At 42.1% G+C, this 7,019-nt stretch overlaps 1 long non-coding RNA gene across 10 annotated transcripts; it reads left to right on the plus strand.

Annotated features, from left to right (window-relative positions):
• Nucleotides 1-375: 375 nt before the first annotated feature.
• Nucleotides 376-5,828, plus strand: LOC123069981 (uncharacterized). 10 transcript variants are annotated; one of them, XR_006433280.1, is made up of 9 exons: nt 383-800; nt 890-1,011; nt 1,089-1,173; nt 1,387-1,471; nt 1,733-2,171; nt 2,464-2,562; nt 2,822-2,900; nt 3,633-3,891; nt 4,019-5,348. It is a non-coding gene; the product is annotated as an uncharacterized lncRNA (long non-coding RNA). The 10 variants fall into 10 exon arrangements; XR_006433285.1 differs by having other exon boundaries at nt 3,684-3,891; XR_006433278.1 differs by adding an exon at nt 5,356-5,828 and having other exon boundaries at nt 376-800; nt 2,464-3,891; nt 4,019-5,006.
• Nucleotides 5,829-7,019: the final 1,191 nt, after the last annotated feature.

Raw genomic sequence — 7,019 nt, forward strand, 5'->3', positions numbered from 1 at the left:
CATTAATCACTATTAGCAGGAAATAACTAGCAAAAAGAAAGATGAACGCACTTTCACTCCTTGCTCTTCAGCACGTACTCACACGAGGGACTCTTAAACCTCTATTTCAGACCATAATCTTTCGATCCCTTTACCGAAGTGATTGATAGCATGGCTAAAAAATCATAGGGCTTCTTTTATTTTTAGTGTGAACTCACTTCTATTCTATCTACTACCACTATAAAAGGAAGAGAGGGGCAGATCCAAACAATCAGGCCCATCCATCATCAAGATCTAATAGTCCTTAATCCTTCGGTGTTTAATGCTGCCAACCATGCACGCATTAAGCCACTGACAATCCATCGATCGCTAACCCTGCCCTGCCGTTTGGAAAAAAACCGCACACCCGCACGATTCCCCGCACGACCTCTCGCCCACGTAACCTCCCGCACACCCGCACACCAGTATCCATCGCTAATCCATCGATCCTCCTCACGCGCCGTTCGTCCCGCACCCTCCCGTCCGTCATCGCACCCTTCGCTGCGGGAGCCGCCCGCCGTGGCGATAGCCGCGGGAGCTGCCGCCGGAGCCGCCCATCGCGCCCTCCGTCGCGGGTCACCGCGGGAGCCGCCGCTGGCGCTGCCCGTCGCGCCCTCTGACGCCCGAGCTATCACCGGAGCCGCACGCCGCGCCTTCCGCCGCAGGTCGCCGCCGGAGCCGCCGCGCCTTAGCCACGGGAGACCCCTTCCCCACGGGGGAGCCGCCGCGTGAGCCGCCCGAGCCGCTCAGCTTGGAGTCCTCAACCGCCGCCGCGCACGCAGGTGAGAGCAGCGCGACCCTAGAGGTTCCTATTGGGTTGGGTACCGTACTGATGGTTGATGCGTCCGGCGGGTTGGGGATTGGGCTACAGGAGCCGCGATGGAGGGGGAGTACGATGAGGTTCTGGGGCAGCTCTCCTCTCTCACGCAAAAGGTGCGGACACACATCGGCAACCCAGGCAACCAGTGGGACCTCATGGACCGCTACCTCCAGGTTCATCCCCTCCTCCTCATGCTCCGCCTGAATTGCGATGAGGGAATGTGTTGTCTGATGCGGGTGAATTTGGTTAGATTCTCGAGCTGGAGGAGGCCATCGCGTGGATGAAGGTCATCCATGTCACCGGGACCAAAGGGAAGGTGAATCACGAGATAACATGTAATAACTCTCTCCAATTACAATACCAGATGTTGTGTTTTACTATACTGTTTGTCAGTAATGGGGCATTCTAATTTGCTTCTCATATCTAAGCAACTATTGTGCAACAATGAAGTTTTACCAAATCAATATGGTGCTATTTGGCACTGACATGCAGTGTAACCAGTTACAGAGTTCCCCAATCTCTGCTTTGACTGATTTGCCACTATATAGTTGGTGCCAAGGATTCGAGAAGGTGAACTAATACCAAGAACCATGTCGCCGGATGATTCAGGAAGAGATGGTCCTGATAGTCGAGGTATTTGAGCCTCCCATGTTAACTGTGCTTGGTTATTACATAACCTCCATCATATGCAATTGATTATTACATAATCATCACCATTTTGTTAACTATGCTTGGTTCAAACATTCAGATTTCAGTTAAGTATTTTCTCTCTGGAAAGCATGCAAAATAAATATATAAATTGTGTGATCTGGACCTTTAATGACCTTCCTTTATATCCATGCATTTTCTCTTCCATTCAGTTGTAATTATTTTACCATTTTCTTCTTGAAACAGATAAACGGTGCATTGGGTGAACTTGTTACTACAGAGATTTCCGTATTCAGTCTATCCCATTACTCATTTGCTTCATAAGTTCCTACCATATTGTTTATGTCGATTTATTCTACTCATATTCATAATTCATGCGCCGCTGTCGCCGCCACTTTGAGGCCTTAGCCACCAAGCGGCATCCTTTCCCGTGAGGCTTAATTCAGTACATGCTTCTCTGAATTTCTATGAGATTAATTCAATATATGTTTCTCTGAATGTTATCCTTCCATGTTGGAATGTATCATTGGAATGCAAGTTAGGATGCTCTCTCTCCGTATGATATACTTTATGTTCTATCAAAAATTTGATCTATTTTAGGTGATGTACATGAATGGCGGCAGATGGTTGAGGATTGAGGGAATGTAGATGCGACTAGCGAGCACTTACTCTGAGGTGCTTTCAGGTCACTGATTGCTTTCTACCCTATGCACACAACATGTCCCTCCCTTTATTTATGATTTGAACAGGATATTGCATGGTGTTCAAGTTCTATTATATTTTATTACTCTATAATTTGGTCCTAAAGATGACACCTTCCAGAATTTGGTTAGTTCTGTTCATGTCATGCTTGCTTCTCTTACACATGATTGTACTTTTGCCCTCGATGTTCTGCTTTTGCAACTTCATTAGAAGCATTATTGTTCTAAAAGTTTCAGCTGTACTGATCATGGCACTTCTTTTTCCTGTCTTTGTAGATGATGGATTAATAAGACTGTTTGGACAAAATTCTGATTTTTTTAACACTTGTTCCATGTGCGAATGTTCTGGGAGCACCAACTCCAACTGCTGACAAGGTGAAGCTTCTTAAGTCACTGCCAAATCTCACCATGTTAAGTAATCGATTTTACTTATCAAAGAAAGACCAAAGAATTGGCCATGATGCCATGTTTTAATTAAGTTTGTTGCATGCCACGAGTTAAAGGGAACCTGTTCCTATAGGATAATAGAATGTAATGTTAATAGCCAGGGACTATTTTGAATATTTACATGTAAAGTATCCATCCTTTTTTCTGTATATCTTTTGTGTTTTTTCTTCTAACATCAGCACTTCAGAAAAAGATGTCGTAAACCGTGTAATGTGGCAACACCAAGAAGGCCACCATCAAGGTGAAGGTGCAAACATGCAGAGCAGGTCTTGACTCCAGACCTATTTGTCATTCATTCACAGAGGCAATAAATATTATCTTTGTAATTTGAGATTTTCAAATATGATGCCTCAGTTTATAAGTCTGTTGCATGTAACATCCTTTTTTACTTAAAAAGTTTGGCTTCGCTTCTCATTATGGGTTTGGTGCTTATATTATTCTTACACAAGCCAGTTTCACCTCAATTTATCATACAACTTAGAATTAATTAGAGCCCTGTTATTGATCCTTACTTAATGCAACTGAAAGGAAAAAACTTCCTTAGGATCCATCCACGTCTTTGCTCTCTTTTCCAACTTTTGGTTTTGTTCTCTTCAACATTTATTTTTTCAGCACAATATCGATTTCGCTCACAACTTAGCAATAATTGCATGAGACTAAAAATTGGGGTCATAGCAATGGTTAATAATGTCATTTTTCTGTCATGTTGGTTCCATGTGTTTGTTACATTTGTTTAATTAGAATTCTGCATGCCCTTTTGCTTTGTTGTGAAAATCTAAGCTCTGCTGAAGTTTCTGCTCCTCTTGAATGTATCATGTTGCCTCCACTCTCCAGTGAGGTGCATATGTATATAGTACTGAGTTTTGACAACTAATAGCTTTTCAGAATTAATCATATGGTTGTTGCTAGGAACTCTGAGCTTTGAGTTTTGAGAGGTATTTATTGTTAAAATATGAAATATGGTAAAATGCAAGCTCTAATGATGAAGCTCGACACAGAGAAAGCTTTTGACACTGTCCTGAGAGTTCCTGGTGATGGTGCTCAAGCAGGGGGGGTATTGGTATTGGTTGGAGGAAAAGGATATATGCACTACTCATGTTCTCTTCAACCAAGATACTGACAGTTGGAGTATGCTCCCATTTCTTAATTTTCTATAATCTGGAAGGTCAATTCATATGAGCGCCTTCCTCCGTCGTCGATCCGCGGCCCCTTCACACGCATGGTGCGCTCGACGCGCCGCCTCGACACGCTGCACTGGTATGTGTCTGACAGGCCCATACGAATTTCTGAATTTATCTGTGTGACTGGTTCATAGTAATATTCAGCTTCGTCCATGTTGCAATGACAGTTGATTGTATTTGTTCTTTTTTGTGTTTTGCGGAAGGACCTCAACAATTAAATGTACACCCAGAGATGCAAGGCACCTACAGAGTGTGAATGATACAAGTTCTAAGCTATCCAAGGTGTTGGTTTTTTTCTGGACATGGTTCAGTACGAAGAATGTACTGACATATATTTGCAAAAGCTTACATCGCTGACTGATATCTGTAAAAATAGATATGCAATGTATAGGAACATTGATATTAGTTTTAGATATGGAGCACGAAGATTCTGAACCATGCAATTTTGTCACATTATGCCAGTAGAAGGAAGATAGTTAAGCACATCAACACATATCTTGGGGAATATCGTTATGCCATGTCCAATGATATACCATGTATATACATGTAAAAGGTTAAAAGTGAACAATATCTAGCAAAAGAAATCATGCACAGGAGCTACATAGATTTTGCCCAAATAGGTATTTAAGAACGGAGTTGGAACACTAGAGAGAGCAGGCCCTGGACATTGTTCTTTACAGTTGATTTTCTTCATCAAATTTGGTAACCTGGAGATGCAGAAGGAGTAGGCACAAGGAGGCGGACGGGAGTAGTTTAATTTACTATGTGTTAGTTGTTAAATATATGTCCAAATGTTGATGCTATGAATTTTGCTACAAAAGGTTGCATTTTCATTTGAACTATCAATTTTGTTTTTAGTTCATGTCATGGGCACGACGACGGATGGATGTAAATCCATTGGAAAATCAGACAACATTTAGATATGAAGCATATCCATCTTATTACAACTTGACATGTAAAACCTGTGTACAAGAAAAATCTTTGGAAACTCAGGCTGGCAGTTAGCTATGAAGCATATCCATCTTATTACAACATGATTATGATGTACTCCTACTGTACTTGTCTAACACAAGCACAAAATCAAACTCACAACACAAGAACCTGAGTCAAACTCTTGTAAATCAATATCAGAAAAGAAAGAGGAAATAGCTGGTTCGAACGAGCAGGCCCAGCAGACAACGACACTTGCAGGTATTTCCCTGGGTACTATTTTGATACTTCATCAGGATGCAAAGACGCATCAACATGCACTAAGTATGTCATCTTTGCCAAGACAGGCACGCATGAAGTCCTGTCTTTTATTTTTGTTGGACAATGTCTCATCTTGTCGATGCACGTGAATTTCACGTGCATGCTTACTAGTATCAAGATAGGGGCTTCAGCACTTGGCTGACCGCCTGGTGGAAGACCTGGTTCTACCACACAAGGGCAACTTTCGTAGTCCAGGATTATTTTCCTCATACGTAATTTCACCTCAATGTGGAAATGTCCGATCTTATTCCAAAATAGAAGGTCTTCATGAAGGTCTGTCTTGTTTCAGGAGTATAGGTACCGAAGTTCAATAGCGGTAGGTACCAAGGAGAAGACGAGTCAGGGCCGATTGACAAGACTAGCTATGCTGACCTTCCAGCCATACTCCATCCAATATCGAACGGAAGTGCTAAAGGTTTCATGTGATGCTAACCTCAATGAACCAGACCTCGAGAATTCGTTCATCCCTTCGCTCCGAGGATTGGTCGAGTACTTGGCCACATGCATGAGTAGGCATGTTGCCGGGATGTCCCATTAAAAAGGCAGGTCCCATATTTGAAATACAAAAATAAGATCAGATAGCGCTCAAGAGGTTTTTCTCCATACGAGAAATCCTTCACTCCCAGGGAATTCAAATACATGTGTTGAAGATCATCAAAGAAAGGAAAAAGAATGAATTCGATCCATCTCCTCCCTTTTCTTTAAACCAAGAGCTACTCCTCCCTTTTATTTTTTAATATAATTTCAATATGATTTCGTTTGTGTTCATGTTTTCAATTTAGAAACCCATGGAAGTGAATAGAAAAAAGCAAAATACCCCTGTGATATGCCTTCCTTTACCTATTTCTAGATTGATTGATGTTCAATGGAGGGAAACTTGCCATTCCTTCTCTCCTTTGAAATTGTACATTTTTTTATTCTGACCTAATTGTATCCTTTTTGTTCCCATCGAGCTTTCTTGCCTAGTGACTAAGGATTTTCAGACTTGTTGTGTCTATAAAAGATTTTCTCATAAAACACTAACAGAAGTGTTAGAGGGATTCACTTTCGATAAGAATCCAAAAGCAGGTTCCCTATACTCCTTCTTTCCCTCCCCTGTTTCTGTCTTTAAGAGGCAGTGCATCCGGTAGGAACCGAACCTACTTTTTGACCCATTTTCCCTTTCTAGGTTGGTGGGCGCTTTCACCATTCAGCCATGGATGCTTAAGCAAGTGAACAAGGTTTTTATTTGAGAGCGAACTATGTTTTTGGTGGTATTCCTTCTCGAGCTTCTATTTCTTCCGTTAAGGGAGATTCGGGAAAAGATGGAATAGGAAGACGTGTTTCCAGAACGAACAAGATACGGGTAGAGAAGGGGAAGTTAGCAAAGTTAGACAAGATTAGAATGGGCATAGGAACATGTATTGATGTACCAGATCGACTAATGCTCCCAGGTTGATGCGATGTATTCCACCAGTTGACTGGAGACTTTATTATTGGTATGTCGATCGGTCTAGCACGGATAGAAATAGGAGCCGGTTCGATAGGAAGCTTTTGAAAACATAGTGCACCCAAGTAAATAAGGAACAATATGAATACAAAAGTTAAACGAGCATCCCACATCCGAAAGGTACCCCACATAGGCCTTCCCCGAGACCCCCCCAGTCACTAACGTAAACAAAGTAGAAAAAGCACCAATTTCTATACCGGTTCTGGAAGAGCGAAGAAAAAGGGATGTTTTGTTAATGGGAACAAGGAACTGTTTATAGCTGTCACGATATAAATAACTATACTCACCCGAGCTGCAGGAACATGTACATACGAAATACGAGAATTTCCACCTTGTTGAAGATCTGGTGGTGCTACCCGAAGACTTAAATAAATAGCCATCGTTGTTAAGAACAACCGAGATCCAACGAGAATTTGCGCGTAGCATTTTGTCTTTGACATAAAAAGTAAGGTTGTAAAACCGAA

Source organism: Triticum aestivum, chromosome 3B (assembly GCF_018294505.1).
Source record: "Triticum aestivum cultivar Chinese Spring chromosome 3B, IWGSC CS RefSeq v2.1, whole genome shotgun sequence".
Lineage (NCBI taxonomy): Eukaryota > Viridiplantae > Streptophyta > Magnoliopsida > Poales > Poaceae > Triticum > Triticum aestivum.